This window comes from Xiphophorus couchianus, chromosome 9 (assembly GCF_001444195.1).
Source record: "Xiphophorus couchianus chromosome 9, X_couchianus-1.0, whole genome shotgun sequence".
Lineage (NCBI taxonomy): Eukaryota > Metazoa > Chordata > Actinopteri > Cyprinodontiformes > Poeciliidae > Xiphophorus > Xiphophorus couchianus.
The window spans coordinates 22,837,997-22,856,969 of NC_040236.1; the positions used below are offsets into that span (position 1 = coordinate 22,837,997).

Below are 18,973 nucleotides of genomic sequence, written 5' to 3' on the forward strand. Positions count from 1 at the left end.
GTTTGAGAGACCATCCTTTCAACCGGGATGCTACACCGTATGCATCAGTCTGCAGATGCAGGAGAGTCGCTCAAAGTTTTTCAGACGAATCCTGTATCCTGCTCACTCAGAGAGGGGACCAAACTTGGATTTAATAAAAGTTTTCGCTGACTCAGGGGAATCAAACATTTTTGTTTCGCCATTCATGGTTCTGTAGTAGCTTCTTTATCCCTTTGAAGGCAGCCCGGCGTCTGGACAGGTCGATGCTGTAGTTGGGAAAGATAAAAATCTGCTCCCCTCGAAACTCCAACTTGCCTTTCCGTCTAGCCAGCTGTTGTATCCGCTCCTTCTCCTGGTAGTAATGGATCCACACAATAAAGGCCCGTGGGCGTTTTCCTTTCGGAGGCACCAGCGCTGCCACTTGATGAGCCCTGTCCAGGAGTGGAGCCTTTTCCAGACCGTCGGGACTCCCAGTATGTCGAATAACAGGTCTGCAATGAATCTGGTGGGGTTCCCCTGCTCCATTCCTTCAGGTATTCCCAGTATGCATAGGTTACAACGCTTTCCCCTATTTTCCAAGTCGTCTGTTTTTGCCAATAACTTATTATATTGGTTTTTTAGGTCCGCATAGCAGGTTTCCACAACTTCCAAGCGCTTGTCCAAATTTTCCAGGCCTTCTTCATAGTCACCGAATTTCTTTGTGAATTCGTCAACAGCAGCTTGAATGGGTGAAACGGCTTTGGCGATTTCCTCTTTAATTTCACCTCGTAGGTTTTCGTTTTCCTCTCGAATTACTTTTTTAATAATATCGCTGAATGTAAGCAGCATGGCCTGGTCTATAGCCGCATTGCTAGCAGCCTCTGGGTTATTAGCTTGCGCTCCTTTAGCAGATGGTTTAGATCCATTTTGTTCGAGAAAAGACAGGAGTACGCAAAATAATGTCGACTTTCCAGTTGCAATTCAGAATATCCAAGAGTTGGGCTGCTTTGGTCGATTTTTAAAACTATTTTAACCAAAAATGTTGGGACCTCGTGGTTCGCACGTCTACTCCATAACGCGACCCTAGTGGTCAGAATGTAGACATTTTTAATAATTATAATTTCTAATAATTATTCCGGTCCCTTCTAAGGCAGGGTTACATCATAACTCATCATTGCAGCATCAATTTGAGCATTAATAACATTGCAATATTTCCGACTCTAAGAATTAATAGATGCTAAAGGATACAGTGTAAAAAACAATCACATTCTAATCCACATTCCTATAATCAATATGCTGCAGTCAAACAAAAACATGGTTCTCTCTAAGGATAATATAGTTCAATCATGTACAGGGCATTACCGTCTAAGAGGCCGGTCCCGACTCAGAGGCCTGTCCCGACTCAGATCGGGATGAGTCCTGACTCAGATCCTGGTCCAGAATCGGAAGTCGGTCCAGACTCAGAGGCAGGTCCCCCCGACTGAGATCCCGGTCCAGACTCAGATCCTGGTCCTGACTCAAATCCCGGTCATGACTCCGATCCCGGTCCAGACTCAGAGGCCCGTCCGGTCTCAGGGGCAGGTCCCGACTCAGAGGCCGGTACCGTCTCAGAGGCCGGTACCGACTCAGAGGACGGTACCGACTCAGAGGACTGTCCAGACTCAGAGAATGGTACCGTATCAGAGGTCGGTCCGGGATCTGAGGCCGGTCCAGATTCAAAGGCCTGTCCGGTCTCAGAGGACGGTACCGTCTCAGAGGCCGGTCCAGATTCAGAGGCCTGTCCGGACTCAGAGGACGGTACCGTCTCAGAGGCCGGTCCGGACTCAGAGGCCTGTCCGGTCTCAGAGGACGGTACCGTCTCAGAGGCCGGTCCGGGATCTGAGGCCGATTCGGACGCAGAGGCCTGTCCGGACTCAGAGGATGGTACCATCTCAGAGGCCGGTCCGGGATCTGAGGCCGGTTCGGACGCAGAGGCCTGTCCGGACTCAGAGGACGGTACCATCTCAGGGGCCGGTCCGGGATCTGAGGCCGTTCCTGTCTCAGAGGCCGGTCCGGTCTCAGAGGCTGGTACCGTCTCAGAGGCCGGTACCGTCTCAGAGGCCGGTCCAGACTCAGAGGCCTGTCTGGACTCAGGGGCCGGTACCGACTCTGAGGCCGGTCCAATCTCAGAGGCCGGTACCGACTCAGAGGCCGGTCCTGACTCAGATCAGGATTGAGTCCTGACTCAGATCCCGGTCCTGAGTCAGATCCCGGTCCTGAGTCAGAGGTCCATTCTGACTCAGATCCCAGTCCTGACTCAGAGGTCCATTCTGACTCAGATCCCGGTACTGATTCGGAGGTCGGTCCTGCCTCAGATCCCGGTCCTGAGTCGGAGGTCGGTCCCGACTCGGAGGTTGGTACCGACTCGGAGGCTGGCTCAACGTCTGGTCCACAGTTAAAGGGTCCTTGAGGCTGAACAATGTCCAAGTCGTCTCCACAGCAGACAGCATGTCGGATCCACTTCCAAGCCTTTCTTAGATGGTCCTTCCGCAGATGAATTTTCCTGGGTCGTGTCAGGGTTCTTCTGAAAGTCTGTATAAGTTTGTAAAAAACTATCGGATTGTCACTTTCGATCATCTGAAATAACAATTTTCTCACTATATCATCATTGCCGCCGACAAGTTGATAGATGTCTTTGCAGAGTTTTCTTTCCATCTCATCAAAAAATACGAAATCTATGTCCTTCAGTTCTTTCCAGAGTTCTGGAGCAAGCTTGTGGTGGACAGGGTCGGTGTGCTTCATTGTGAATCTAGATGTATGACTGGACTTGTTAATCAATCGCCAAAGAATTTTTTCCACCATATTTTTCCTGTCATCTTCGGTTCCCCGTTTGAATCCCATCTCGTTGGCATCCCTCAAAAATTGCTCTGGTTCCATGTCTGCCTGAGTATAAGCCTCACTCAGGCAATTTTTATCAGAATATATGTCCTCACTAGGAAAAAAAAACTTTCTGATCTTTGTTTTTGCAGATGTAAATGTTTTCTTTGTAGGAACAGGATTCTCCAGGTGTTGTTTGATTTTTTTCACAATAACTACGTGTCCATCTGGGTTATAAAGAAGGGCAATTAAGTTCAGTCCAGAAGTGAAGTTGAACTCATCTCTAGCGAGACTTTGGAAAATCCTTTCGCTGAGTTCCTCTGAAATGTCTGATAGCACATCCACGTTTAGTTCTCCTGTTTTGCTCAACAGTAAACGCAAAACTTTCTGGTGTTGCTCACAGAAGGTTTCTTTGACGAGATGCAGAGTTGGACCATCTGCCACCTTTTCAATGACTTGCCACAGAAGTTGACTGAGAAAATTTCTCTTTCGATAATCAGGAGTTGTTTGACCTGGATGAACTTTGTTTGAGCAAGTCTTCTTCATCTTTTTCCAAAATGAGACCTTAGGTCTCACAAAAACGTCACTCTGGGAGCTTTCGTCCGTCATCTTCACTGCGCTGTCCAAAATATCCAAATGAATTTTGTGTTGACTGACCAGAGAATTAACTGATCAGTTGGTCATGGACGTTATGACATCACAGAGGCATCCTTAGAAGGGCCTGACATGGGCTGATGACATCATTGTCAGCAGCATGGCAACTGTTGCTAGGGTTCTAATAGCTCACAGTGAGCATGCGCTATGAAAAAAAATAAAATCTGTGGGCACTAAATACATTTTTCCCACAAGTCTGAACTGGAAGTGACCTGCGCATGTTTGCCAGAACAGGGGGGCCAGGGAACCATTGGACCCTCCATTTTACTGCCCTATACATTTTTGCATTCACACTATTGAGTTCCACTTCTCTGGTAAATTTCGCCGAGCTTCTCCTCCTGCATACTTTGTGCTATTTTCACCATTCAACTTTTATGCTACTCAGTTTGCTCTCCTAATGCCAGCTGTATCTCTTGGTATTCATAACCTTCATACTTTTTATAATATTCAGCTTTTTATGAATTTTTCACCCATGGGGAAACGGCTTCATCCTGTGGCAGAATTGAGAATTACAATATAAAATGTCCGTTGTGTTTCACAGTTCAGTTCATGTCTCAGGTCGGCTTCAAACGCTTTTGCCATTTTCACCAAAAGCATTGAGCATTCAGCATTCACACTTGCACTTTCATAGGAAATGCACACTTTCTAGTTTCTTTCTTTCTAACATTAGCCTAGCATTAGCGACAGCAATCTCCATCTGCAAAAACCCTTAGCAGAGTGAGGTTCAGTAGTTTACTATGGACTTTTCGCAGCCTATTTGCCACAACATTATTTTTTCAATTTCACCTGGTAAACCCTTTAATATTAAAGTACTTGCAGATAATTGAGAGATACATTTACATACTTTAGATTTTAATGTTGTGTTTTTGCTTTTAATATCGTTGACTTGGCCTCTGTCATAAAGGCCAAGTCAACGATATCCTTAAACAAAAACTTCTGCTAGCAATTAAAACCAAGAATTTTGGTTTCGTGTAGAAGTTTGACTGAAAGCTGGAATAAGAAAAAAAAGGGGAAAAAAGGTTGTTGTGTAATATTTACCTAGTTCCATTTTGCTGACCATAACCATTGCTGAGTTATGGTCAGCAATGGTCGACCATTGCTGAGTTCACCAGCAATGGTCGACCTTCTGAATGGTTCGGGTCAGCGAGGGGAACTGGGTTCTTGTTCCCTTCTCTTACTCAGTTTGGCTTGGCCGTTAGGAAGCTTTGTGGACTTTAAGTTTTATTGATTTTTTTTGTTGTGCTATTGTGATAATAAAAATCACAATAAGAACTATCGTGATTTCAGCTATTGCTAATTTTGTAGGTGACTGTGATTGTGACACATCCAAAAAAAAAACGTGTCACAATTTTTTTTGTGATGCACGACACAGCAGTCGTAGCCCCACAAACATAAATATTGTTCTTCAGAAACATTTCCATTAATGTGACTCTTTAGGACACCGGTCGCAGAGAGAAGTGGGATTTTTAATCACGAAACGGCACACCGTAACCATGTGCAATCATTTATTCTGACATTTATTAATGTTCTCATTGAGCAAACGGTGGAGAAAATAGTAAAAACAGCAATTCCGACAAGAGAGACAGTTTGAGGGGGGTTTGAAACGTCAGTAATTGAAATTTATTGCGACAACAATAAGAAATTTATCACGATAAATGATAAACGATACTCACCTCTCATTCTTCTTCCATTTCAAAATAATGGAGAACAAGACATTGAAACGACACAGTGTGCTTTGACACGGTCACTGTTGGTAAATTCTATGTGGTAACCTGGTTATCTAATAATATTTGGGTTTCCTAATATTCCTAATTCCTAATATTATTAGAAAACCCTAATAATGGGTTCCTAATCAAATGAGGAGCTGGAGTGCTGCTGACTTTTATTTTATTTATTTTTTTGCTTAGTGTCATACAGTCCGTCTTTGCCAAGCAGGAAAAGAAGTCTGAAAAACAAATCTGAACTTCGCCACACACAGTGGGCTAAAACCTGAAAAAGTTGCAGGACAGGTTTGTTCTGCCTCTGGGGAGCGAATGAGGATGGGGTAGGTGGAGGGGGCATTTCACACCGATTCTCCCTCTTCACTCATCCCCAACAGTAGAGAGGCAGTTACCGCTCGGGCCGCTTACTAACTGTTGGAAACGTGCGTCCGTTTTCAGACGGACCAGGATGCCTCCGAGCCCAGTCGGAGAAAAGCCCGGCTCGATGACAAACCTCTGAACTTTCACTCCTAAAGCAAACACGTCGCTGGGAAGGTGAGTGTAAACAAAGTCCTGTTCAGTGCTGTAAGAAACACATTGTTGGTGCTCTCATATTTGCAGTTCTCGTTGTGTGTGTGTGTGAGAGAGAGATAGAAGAGAAAAGAAGAGTGGAAGAAAAAGGGGATGAATATGTCATCAGTTGGATTTTCCATTAAAGTTAAAGAGGCCAGATTGCTCCCAGCCAACCCCGCCCCATCCCGCCACGGCCAAACGGCGGCGCCGAGTGGCAAAACAATGTGCACACACACACACACACACACGCGCCCACCTGCAAACACACACACCCTAAGGTATAATGAATAGAAACATAATCTCAGAATTCAAACAATGAATGCTTTGTGACTTTTAATGAGTGAAAGAATGACATCTTTATTTCTTCTTGGGGATTAAAGCGTAAAATCACAGCTGCCGTTTCAGTTCAGATTCCATCGGTCACATTTCCCCCACAAACAATGGATGAAAGTTACATGTCAAACCATAAGTAATTGTATAGATGCACAAACCTACACAATATGTAAGATGAAATCAAGTCACCCTCTTTCTGAGTATAAAGATTTTTAGCAGCATAAAACATGCATCCTAAAGTTGTTGTTCTGAGAAACAAGGGGCTCAACCCTCCTACTTGCTCTATGCTAAGCTACAGCTGGCTCACCACAACATAGCCTGTCACGAATGCTAAGGCTAGTTAGCATGGCCACCGGTGACGGCGGAGAAATGGTTTTCCTGTAACGGTAAGTTGTTTTTCCACCATTAGCACATTGAGCAGAATACAGAAGGTTGGTTTTGATTGACAGCACTAAGCCCCTCCTCTTGGCTCTGATTGGTTGCTTCTAACTGGGGACGGTGCAGCTCTGCAGACTGCAGTAGCAGTTCCGGGTGGAGGTGGAGGAGCTCGATGTCTTCAGAGATTATCTGTCTCATACTGTCTGGTGAGAAGTTTTATTAAATATGGAAAAAGCATATTTTTGTAAAAGCTACATTCTGCAAAAACAGAACAGACAGTTTAATTAAGGACATGTAGGAACATGTATGGAGGACTGATCCTGCCACATTTCTAACTATCCATCCATCCATCCATCCATTTTCTGTTCACCCTTGTCCCTAATGGGGTCGGGAGGGTTGCTGGTGCCTATCTCCAGCTACGTTCCGGGCGAGAGGCGGGTTCACCCTGGACAGGTCGCCAGTCTGTCGCAGGGCAACACAGAGACATACAGGACAAACAACCATTCACACACAACACACACAACAACACCTAGGAAGAATTTAGATAGACCAATTAACCTAACAGTCATGTTTTTGGACTGTGGGAGGAAGCCGGAGTACCCGGAGAGAACCCACGCATGCACAGGGAGAACATGCAAACTCCATGCAGAAAGACCCCGGCCGGGAATCGAACCCAGGACCTTCTTGCTGCAAGGCAACAGTGCTACCAACTGCGCCACTGTGCAGCCCCATTTCTAACTAAAGAGAAAAAAATAAATAACAAAATAATGTGCCAAATGTTGCAATCAAAATAATAATATAAAAATAATGTATTTTTTTCTTTTCCAGACTTATTGTTTTAATTCATTTTTTCATATTTGGTATTTAATACTTGTTTTTGTTGTTGTTGTTGTTTACACTTTTATCATACATTGATTTTCTCACCTCTAATTTCTCCTTTGCTTGTTTATTTACAGATATCTTTTTTTAAATCTCCATTTTCTTTTTTTCTCCTTCAGACTCTTTGCAAGACTTGAGGTGTAAAAAGGTGAAAGAGAGGCAAAGGGAGCCTGGTGGGCAGAAAGTCGGAGTCAGATTCTCTCCTATTGGTCAACATCAAGATCCCAGCTCCTCACACACACAAAACTTTATTGAAATCTTCCTTTTTATTTCCCTTTGTTGTTGTTGTTGTTTTTTTTTTTCTCAACTCTTAGCATACAGTCTCCAAGCTGCCGATTTGCAACACTGCAATACCCACCCTGCACCAGGAGATGGCAGATTGTCAACAGTAACAACATCAAAATTCCAAAGAAGAAGGCAAAGCAGGTGAAACGATCGCAGCCCATCTTTTCTCTGACCTTTTCGGTCTTAAACTTCTTCAGCCTATCTGTTTAAGACAGTCAGAAAAGAGCGAGACATGTATGGAAAAAAACCATTTAAAATGCTTCATTGTTTTTTTTAATTTTTAGTGCAGAAAGTGACAATGGCCATGTGGAAAATGGGCCTCTGTGTCACTGTCTTTAATGTCTTTGCAAGACAGTGCAAAGCTCAAAGCTAACTAAGCGTGTAAGTTTATTAAAGTAAAATAATAACAATATAGCAATACTGCTACTACTTCTACCTCTGCTATTAGTAATAAACTGCTACTAATAATAAATTACTGTCAACGTCGCCCCGCCATTTAGGTTTTTTTAATTACTTTTGTTTCATCCTTCTGCTGATTTGTTGAAATTTCCTAGGAAGTAATCCAATACTGATTCTGACTGATGTTGCAACAACCTGACAGAGACACAATGCAGTCATCTTTTCTACTGTTGAGAGAAGGAGGTTTCACAGTAGTTCGGTTGTCTTTTTTTCCATCTAATTTATAGAGCCTAGAAGCAAGAATTTGTCCAAGTTTTCAACTTCACTGAACCCCGGTAATGATCTATCGCTCGTTCTCCAACAGAATTATGGCTCAGAGCAAATAAGCATGCATGGTTTATTAAGCTGTGGGAATGTTTTTTAACAACCTCCATTTTTATTTTGCCCTCGGGCGTCCAATGAGTTCCATACATACGGCTGGATGGTGCTTTTCTGTTGAAATCCATGGTGGTAACTTAAAAACAAAGAAACAAACGGGGGGTGGCGGGTTGGGGGAGGGCCTGTGGTTGTTAAAAGCAAATGTTCCCGGTCTATCCTTTAGCTGTCAGCCTACAAAACCTTTAAGGCTAATTTTTAAATAGTAACTTGGAGGGATGGATGAGAAATCAGATAGTGACAAGAATGGTCAGATTTTCAGCTTGACTGGCTCTGAACAGACACCAGAGAGACAGAAACTTTAAAATAATTCAGTCTTTTGCCAGTTAGTCAACGGTAGAAGTGGGCGGATCGATCCACAATATCGATAATATCGATACACCAAATCAGTATTGGATAGATTCTAGAGTAGTAAGAGTTTACTTTAGATTCAGATTCGCTCTTCATGTTTTAATTTATGTTTGTATTGCAGTTTTTCCAACTCTACCGCTAAAATAATTTTGTTTTGATGTGCTTTTAATGATAATGTTTTGCAATGTATTTAGGAAGTGCACACAAATCATGATAATATTAATTATTAAAGTATTTTGTAGATAACTTCTAACTTTGCCCAAATCCTGTCCTAGGTTTGAACAAAATAATTCAAAGGAAAAAAAAAAACCCAAACCTAAATATAAGAGGTTTGACGATTTAATCTAACTTGAAAAATTTCGGTATCATTAGTATTGGCGATACACACTGGTGATTTACTTGGTATCGGATCAATACCAGAGTATTGACTCCTTCTTAAAATAACGGCCCAAGTTACCAGCTCTTTCTTTCCAAAAGATGTTTTAGGGGGGAAAAAAAATCACTTTTGGCAAAAAAAATGGCCATTATTTTAGGAAGGTGACAATATGCAGAATCACACAGGACCCAACATAAACGTCAATAGCTTTCACTTGCAACCAAACTTCAGTATCCATGTCAACGCCTAATGAAGTAGTTTACAAATCAGGAAGGTTTTCAAAATCAAGTCAGAAAATGCCAGAAGATGTAAAAAGTTATTTAAAAACCTAAACATATTTTGTACCTCATTTCGGCACATCTATGTGGTTCCTTTAGGCTTCGTGACTAAACGAGCAGATAACAGGAAGGCTCAATTAAGTTTGATCCTTTTGAGCTTCTCTCCTCCGTGCTACAGGTCACGCTGGCCTCACAAATGTTGGCAACCTTTTTAGAAACCTCAGAGTTAAAGTAAGTATCCAAACTCAATGCACATAAAGCCATTGATAACCCTAGCAATGCTAACTGCTATTATAAGACGGTGCAGACAGTTTAAAATGTCTACTCTGTTGTGACGGCTTTGAAATATTACGGTGACTCCTCTCTCACTCAGTCACAGTACGGTCGCCCCTGCTCCTAATATTACTGATTAATGAACGCTCATGTCATGGAGGATGGAAACATGTATTCTCAACACTGTTCTCCTGTTATAGCGCTAAATGAGAAATTCAGCTATGGCTGGTTTCAGCAGGTCCAACCAGAAATTACCAAAGAAAAAATGAGATTGGAGAAATTCTGATTGGTTCATCTCTAGTAGTTTGTAGCTATTTGGACATAGAAGCCACATAATTATGTAAAAATGCCAACAGTCGTTCTAAAATTAGCTTTGGCTAGAGGCAACGGTGTAGTTAGGGCATCCTCCATTGAAAGAATAGTTTCTCTAGACAAATAAGGTATAGAAAAGAACCAACTGCAGTGATGAAAGTTACATTTCTCATTTTTACATAACGTCTTCTTCCATTTACTCGTAAATAATAATAACAATAAAAAAAGCTTGTTGATAATAGGTTTCAATACTGTTGGTACTCTCTCCGATTAAACGATCCAGAAGATTAAACAGACGTAAAGCTTCGAAGTCGGACCAAATTCTTGCTTGAGCACAATCAATCAAGTTAAGTGACCCAAAATAGTATTTTGCTGACATTTTTTTTCCCCAGTGCAACGGAGGATGGGAAATAGATTACTGACAGGGTAATCTATTTCCCATCTGACAGATCGTCAGAGTGCCAAAATTACTGTAAGGTGATTCTAAGGCGGCCATATGTTCCCACACACACACGCCTACAGGTGTCATCACACCTACTCCTTCCTCAGCATTAGTCACACAGAGTCAGCTCAAGAAGAAAAGGCCCATATCCATCAACAGGAGAGGCCTTTCTAAACACCACGCCATCCCTCTTATCAAAACAATGTTAAAAGCGGTTGACTAGATTTCAGCGATGCCAGGAAGCGCACGCATGCTGCTGAAGTCATCCCGGGCCCGGTTCATGTCCCGTTGGAGTGACCGGGAGCGTCTGTGTCTGTCCGTGTGTGAGCCTGCGATCAGAGCAGTGAGCACCGTGACCTGACAGCCGTGTTGATGGCACATTGCTTCTCATCACACGCTGAAGACTGCAGGAATGTAAACTCTGTCTGCACTCTGACATCAATGCCGTCAGCCCAGTCTGCACTGAAAGAAATCCACTTTTGGACCTCCGCTCACTCAGTCGAAAGTACTTCGGTGTCGTTTCTTTTTTGGACGTTGAAAATTGAGAGCCCAACGCGTGTTTGTCGTCTGAGGACGATTGTTCCTCGTTTTCCTACAGTGTCTGGTGATGGACCGATACGATGTAGGGAATAATGGTGAAGTGGAGGAAAAATGACCCGAAGGTGAAACTGAGACTTTTACCAAACTGAGACATTTTTGGCAAAACATCTGTGGAATCATAAGACAATTCGTAACTGCGTTTCCATTGCGAATGTGCGCAAAGCTTTGTCAATGTTACTGTCAAAAAGCCCACAATTTTATAATTTAATGTTTCCATTAAATAAGAAATGCAATTAAGTTCATGTGTATAACATGCCGCGCCATCATCGTCCAACTACTTCCTGTTGTCGTCTTCGTAGTTTGCACCAGTGGCAACATGCGGTTGTTGATCATGTCACTGGAGTGAAAAAAAAGTGTTTCCACTGCAGTTTTACAAAATAAACTAATTTCGATACGGCCTCCTCAAACTGATGAGAGGAGGTTGTAAAATGACCAGATACATAGATGCTATTAGCTTCTTTGTTATTTGCTAACCTGGTCAATGAACAATTAGCAAATCCCAATGTTTTCTGAAACTGAAATTCGGGACAAACGGTAGACACGGTAGGTTTGACGGCATTCTCATATCCCAGTAAACTGGTGAAATGAAACGCCATAGAAATTTTGAATATGTCCATATTTTCCAAACAAATACAAACATTTCTTCTGAATTTGCCAAAAGCAGACTACATAAAATTAGTAGCTGCTTTTCCATTACAAGTGTCAATACTTCACAAGAGAAAAGAACAACACAATTTCACAATTGCAGTGTTTCCATTAAATAAAATACGCAATTAAAATCACACGTGAATAAGTTTGTTCACTCGATAAGTTATTAAAAAATATGCCGCGCCATCATCCTCCAGCCACTTCCTGTTTTCTTCTTCGTGGTTTTGCACTAGCGGCAACATCCAGGTGTTGATCATGTCACTCGTGTGACGTGAACAAAGTGCTTCCATTGCACTTTTGCGAAATAAACCTATTTTTATACGGCAAAAAAAAAAAAAAAAACACCATCTTGTTCTAGCGCCAAACCTTTTATTGCAGCCAGAGTTTTTTTCTAAATTGGCATGTTCCCATTATGCAAATTAATTTTCCACATGTCAAATGGCACAATTATGTGGTGAATGGAAACGCAGCTCGTGGTACTTGCGCTGCCGTTTTAAAATTTATTTTAAGAGCATAGATCAAATTAAAATAACTACAAGATAAATTGATATATCAGGTCATGGTGTGTTTTGAACCTGATATCGGTTAAGTGGGTGACACCCAGTCCATCGCAGACACTCTCCAGAGACCTGAGCTCTTCTTCCAGCTCTGCTTACCTGACCAGTAGGAAGGTGTCACAGTGCCACCAGCAGGCTCTGCAATAAAGGACAAACTCTCTGCTACCTCGCTTCTGTAGAGGACATTCCTCCAGTGGGGCCGTCCAATGAGCCCATACCCAGCAGAGGACCAGAGTCTGTCATGACTCCAGCTGTGAGTGAGTAAAACACAAGCTTCCTCCCTTCAGTGTGTTCCTCTGGGTCTTAGAAATTGCTGCCCTGAGGCCTCAGTCCATGAGCGCCGTGACAAGCAAACACTGCAAAACCACAAAATCTTACCAAGGAGTTTTGGTCTGGTTTCTAGTCCAAATATCTTATTTCAAGTGTACTAATTTACAAGTGACTTCTCAGCAAGACATAGCAGCTTATTTTAGGTCCATAATTTATTTATATTGATGAAAAAGTGCTAGTCCTACTGGCAGATTATTTCATTTGTATCATGGGAACATTGCTTTTTATAAGGGACATTATCTGCCAGTGGAACTGGTACCTTTTCATCAATATTAAGTCGAGTTTATTTGCACAGCACATTTCAGCGACAAGGCAGTACAAAGTGCTTTACATCATGAGAACATAAAAGCATCATAAAGTGAAAACCAGTCACAGTCATTGCATTTTGTCAAGCGCCATAGTTAAAATCATCAATACACATCAGATATGTTGGTCAATGTTTCATTTATTATGGCTCAAAAGCAACTCTAGATTTGATTTAAAGGAGCTCAGTGTTTCAGCTGTTACGCCGTTTTCTAGAAGTTTGTTCCAGATTTGAGGGATATAGAACCTGATATTAAGCAATTAATGACTTAAAAACTACTACTTGCTGAGTAGTTACCTGTAAGTTATTTCAAATGTGCTGAGATATTTGCACTGAGAAGTAAACCAAAGTCTCTTGGTAAGATTGTGCTTTTTGCAGAGAGAAATATTTACTGTGTAAAGTCTGTCCAGATAAGGGGGGCAGGAGGACTTGGGCCATTTCGTCTCTGCTGAAGGTTGGCAACGGTGAAACTGGTGAAACTGTAGCCCACAGCTGTTGCCAGCCTGACATCTCCTTGCCGTCACAATTACCTCCCGCCTCTGGGACACCTGCGCCCGACATGGCGGCCGTGTCGGGGGCAGGGAGGTGGGGCACATCCCAGGAGGTTGCTGGGTACATGGTGGTTCACGCCAGGAGCTGCTGCGGAGCCCACTTCACGGAACGGAGGGGTGAGGAGGGGAGACGAGCTCTTGTGTCAGGGGTCAGGCTGGGGGGACGGTTAGAGCAGGGCCGTCTGTAACCGCAGCTCACGCTGACATCTTGACCTCACTCGTAAATTGCTCCACTTGCTAAGGAAACAGGGCCTTCAGGCGGCGAGGGCTACCGGCTCAGACCGGTATGGTTAGCATTCTTGGAGGATGATAATAATACTATTTTGACATGCGGCCCATGCAAGGCGTGTTTGCTCACTCATAAAAACTGAAAACAGTGGAGATTTCATTACAGGTCCGGAGAGCAGTGTCAAATAAAAAAGGCTTTTGAAAATCGTCACAAATCAGCACCACCGCAGGACAAGGTAGACATGGGGACTTTTTTCTTTAGCATTGTAACGTCTAAGTGGCATTTTTTTTTGAAAACACACACAACTAGGCAGAGCTTCTATCCAACACAAACTTCCAGAAAAGGGCAAAACAGCTGAAACACTGATTTCCTTTAAATCAGGTGGTTAAGACCTGTTTAGAGCTGATTTGATTAGCAGTAAATGGAACATCAATCAGCATATTTGGTGTATTGATGATTTTGATGACGGCATTTGACAAAATGTAATGTTTATATGCCGTTTCTCAATTGGTAACCGTATAATGCTTTTATGATGTAAAGCATTTTGAGCTGCCCTGTTGCTGAAATACAAAGCTTTCAAATGTAAAAATACTTTATTGGTCTCAAAGAGAAATTGAATGTTGCTACAGGAGAGCTTTCATCAGCAACTGTCTGAAGAGTCTGGAACAAAATGAGTTACAGTGACATTTAATGTCCCTTTGGGATCAGTAGCTGCGTTTCCATTGACCATAAAATGGCGCAAACTGAAGTTACGAAAATAAATTTGCTTCATAGAAAAGGCAATTTTGAAAAAACAACTCATGTTTTTACACTAGGATGAGGTGGGGGTGGGGGTTTCCACCTTTTTCGAAATTGGTCTACTTTCCTAAACTGTAAAAAAAACAGTTGTTTTTTTGACATCACAGGAGTCACGTGATCGACAACCGGATGTCAGCACTGGTAGAGAAGACGAAGTAGTGATGGCGTGGCATGTTTTCTAATGACTTGCATTAAACTTAGTCAGTACTGGTAAATTTAACGTAAACACCGCAATATCAAAATTGTGTTGTGTTTTTTTTTTTCCACATTAAAAAAAAAATGTGGAAAGTCTACAAAGTTTTGCGCACATTTGTAATGGACACCAAGCTACTAAAGTACTTTTTGAATTGAACTGGATGGAGGAAAATGCAGGAAGGAAACTTCTTCGCAGCTGCAAAAGATCTAAAACCAGGCAATTTCAGTCTTTTAATGCCTAAACTTTAAAGAGCCACACCCCATGTGACCTGCAGATGTAAAAACACAGTCATTTCATAAAGCGTGCTCTCTCCACATTAGCCGAACGTGGAACGCAGGTGCTCGGATCCCTGTGTTGGTAAGCAGGCGAATGTTAAAACACTTTACTCCAAGCTCCAAACATGAACTCCCAACATTCATTAAAGTTAATGATAATCTATGGCTAATCACAGCCTAGGTAGCGCAGATCAGACACTTTGTTTTCCGTCGCAGCAATAAAATCCAATCCCAGGCGTCGGATTGCAGGCGGCTATGCTGTGCATTGCGCAGCGGCTGAATGTGGGCTGGTGAGTACACATTGGTGAGTACTCACCAGCAGACACGTACTGGTGAGTACGTGTCTGCTGCTCAGGCCGTGCAGTCGCCCCCTCGCTCCGTCTTCCACCGCCGCCTTTCCAGCAACTTGGCATCAGCGCTCAGTTCCCACCACCGTTGATGGCCTGCCCGCCGTCGGAGGGCGGCATCCTAAAACAAGAGGCCGGACGACTGACGAGCCGACACAGATTGGGAGTTTCATTTGGTCTGAAATGCAAAATATGTCGGGGAACGCAGTCGTCACCGAGCCCTGCTTTCATGCCGGCCTGCTGGTTTTCAGGAGCTGCAAGTACAGACTGGAAGAGAAGCTCAAAAGCCACACTTTCCCCCTGATGTTTATCAGAAAGGGAAAAAATCAAAAAAAAAATCACTCCAGCACATTCAGAGACGGTTTATTTAAGTGACGATGACAGACGCGCAAGTCTGTGATTGAGCGATGATGTGAGGCACGTTTATATTCACTAAATGGAAAACGAAAGCGGCCTAAAGAAATGCTTCTGTGAGCACAACCCGTGTTTTATTAAATATATCTAGACGTTACATTAAAAATATTAGGGTGCAGTTAATCTACATGGAGCAAAATACTTTGGCTAGTTAAAAAAACAAACACTTGAAGCAGATGAGAAGGGGTTCACATATTTTCGCTGTGACTGGCTACAGGAAACTAAAGGCTACATCATATCTTGCTACTTAAATCAGCTAGCCAGCTATGATATGTTTTTTTTGTTCTGATATGTTAAAAAAAGAAAGTTGTCTTCTTAATACATCCATTCTGACCTAAAGTTATTTGAGGAAACTATTTAGCTCAGGGATGGTCAATATGTGACATGTTAGCCGTTTGTGGCTTTTGGACTAATTTTGTGCGACTCCTGATTTCAATTCAAGGATGGTACAGATTTGGCTGCAAATGGTGGTAATACAAACGGACACTTCTTAAAATGATTGTAATCTCATTTTGTTTATGGGAATAGGCTAAAAAATAAAATACTTTCTACAGCAACAAATTAACAAACAGTCCACTGAAGAAGCTAGGAAGCTCTGCACATACGGTTAAGGTAAATGTCTGAGACCCTTTCTGGACCTACTGTGGCTTATTCTCTACTTTTCTTTATTAATGAAAAGTATGTGTTTTTACAGATTTATTTCTGCTTTTACAGAAATAAATCTGTTTTTAATGGTGATTTAATTCACCATTAAATCATTTGGTATTTCTAAATTAGGGGGGAAAATGGTCTGAAAGTACTTTCAACTGCAAAAGGTTTGGACAATGATCAAGCTGTTTTCATGTGTCGTATTTATTCGCCTAAGCATTTAGGGGAATAAATGCCTAAAATAAAGCTAAAATAAAGCCTTATTTTAGCTGCAACGAAGCTAAAATTTCATCAGATTATTAGAAACTAGGTGCTTTAATTGGGAGCAATATTACCCTGTGATAAAAGATATTACTTAAAATATAGAGAAAATATATGTTTTTTGTCTATCCAACATAAACTATAGGGCTGAGGTTAGCTAAGAAAATGCTGGGTCTTTAGGCTAAGGCTAGGTTAGCATCCAAATGGAACTAGCTAGCTTCCTCCTGCTTTAAAATATCAAGTTAGCTTCTTAAAGCTAAAAATAAAATTCTATCTTTCTATTAACTGTATTTCTCCTCTAATATGTTGTATCATGTTTTTTTTTTTTTTTTACCACAATATGTTACCTTTACCTGTTGCTATAACCTTGCTGGTTTAGGGATTAAACCAAGTGCTACTCTTGGTAACCGTTCTGGGGCAAAATCAGTATTGTGATATCTATCAACACAAAATAACAAAACAAACAAACAAGAAACAAAAAAAAATCACTTTTCAGAGGAGGCCATTTTTAAAATTAGTTATTCAATTACTTTGTCTTTGCAGGAAGAGAAACGACGAGTGACTGAGGGTCATTGCGCGTAACGGAGTGTCAGTGTAAATTCTAGACACTAACAGGTACCATAGAATTGCACAAAAATCCATGAGGGACGGCGGAGTCCCTGCTTGAAATTCTGTGAAAGAGGTGTACTGAGCCTTGTGCCAGAAGCCCATTAAAATGCTGTTTACATCGTTTTAAACTGTGATTGTGAGCGTGAGTGGGAATAAAAATAGCAACAGGTATTTTGTTCCATATAACACAGTAGGAGTGTAACAGGTAAACCTTCTATGGATGCAAACTCGACTAAAAACCCACCTGTTTAGGATTGTATTTGAAACGTAATCAATTACAAATGTATTGATGGAACCTGACTTAATGTCGTGCTTTGATTGCTGATTCTATGTTGCTTTGTGTTTCTGTGTTTGATATGATGTGAAGCACTTTGAAATGCCTTGCTGCTGAAATGTGCTGTACAAATAAAATTTGATTTGCCTTGCAATAGTATTCAGCAACCTTTTCACATTCCTTCACAGTTTACAACAAGATTTTTTGCGAGGGACCAAAACAATGTAGTGAACATATTAGCAGGGAAAAAAACAAAAACACATGGATTTCAGTTGTTTTTACAGAAATAAATCTGAAAAGTGTGGCGTGGATTTGTATTTAGTCGGTTTTACTCCAATACCTCTGAAGAAAATCCTTCGCAAGACAAAAGTATTCCAAGAGACAAGAAATGTAGGAGAATATTTTTTCAAAAAGAATAACAAAAGAAAAAAATAGACTTGATGGAGTCAGATAAAGGTTATACTTTTTTTTTTTTAAACATCCTTCTCAGCTTTTGTTTTCCATGAAGTAAATCCAGGGTGTGTTCTGGGCTGTAACATTCTGCATAGTTGGGAGCGTTAGTGGATTTGACAGTTCTCCAAGTGTCCCATGGCTCCGAGTTCAACGAGCACACTTCCAGACACAACAGTGACAGCTGGGAGAGGGATAAATAACAACAGTGTCTCTAGCTCCATTACAAGACAGCAATTCAGACAACAAGCCAGGAGTCTCCGTGCGCAAACACAAAACCTGCGTGGGCAGACGCACGCACGCCTCCTGCTCACACGTTCGCTCCTTCACACTTACTGCTTTCGCCGCTGCGAGGGCAACAGATGGAAAAACGAGCGAGGTGAGAAGAAGGGGAAAGCGCCTCAGAAAATAGGAAACGCCCGTTGGACTCGGCCCGTTAGCAACCGGCGCTCCTCTGACAGGTGTAACGTGTTTACCAAACAAACAAGCGACGCGGATGTCAGAGAAATGAAAATGGTGACCTGAGGTGGCTTGACCTGTGAAAAAGAAGCCCCGGTCTCCAGGCTGGCGTATCTATAAGGACGTTGGGAGGTATTCCAGAGAGATGAGAAGACTGCGTGCCACACCAGGATTGCGAGAGTGTCTCGCAGAATCTGTCTCGAGTTACTCGCCTCAAGCATCCCAGGCAGCTCTGGTTGTTAGCCGAGGCCATCCGGGGTCGCGGGCCCTGATGGGCAGGTTTTGAGCCTCTCGCTTTCAGATTCCACTGCGGGGCAAAGGGGGAAACGCGTCTCGCATCGCGTTCAAGGCAAAATAACCACTTGGACCTGTCGAGCCAGACATGAAGACTTCCGTTGGGAGGAAAGGCGGCCTTGACCTCCCAACAAAACCCATTAGACCGCGCCGTCTATCCAGGAGGCGGCTCCTTTAGCAGCTAATTTGTTTATTGGGTACTTGATGTCGTTTCCTCCAGGTCACGCTTCGGTAGATACGATGCAGG

The 18,973-nt window shown here is 42.4% G+C and overlaps 1 long non-coding RNA gene across 1 annotated transcript; it reads left to right on the forward strand.

Annotated features, from left to right (window-relative positions):
* The first annotated feature begins 6,529 nt into the window (after positions 1-6,529).
* Positions 6,530-8,514, forward strand: LOC114151387 (uncharacterized). The gene is made up of 3 exons (XR_003596931.1): positions 6,530-6,658; positions 7,451-7,757; positions 8,303-8,514. It is a non-coding gene; the product is annotated as an uncharacterized LOC114151387 (long non-coding RNA).
* The last annotated feature ends 10,459 nt before the right edge of the window (positions 8,515-18,973 follow it).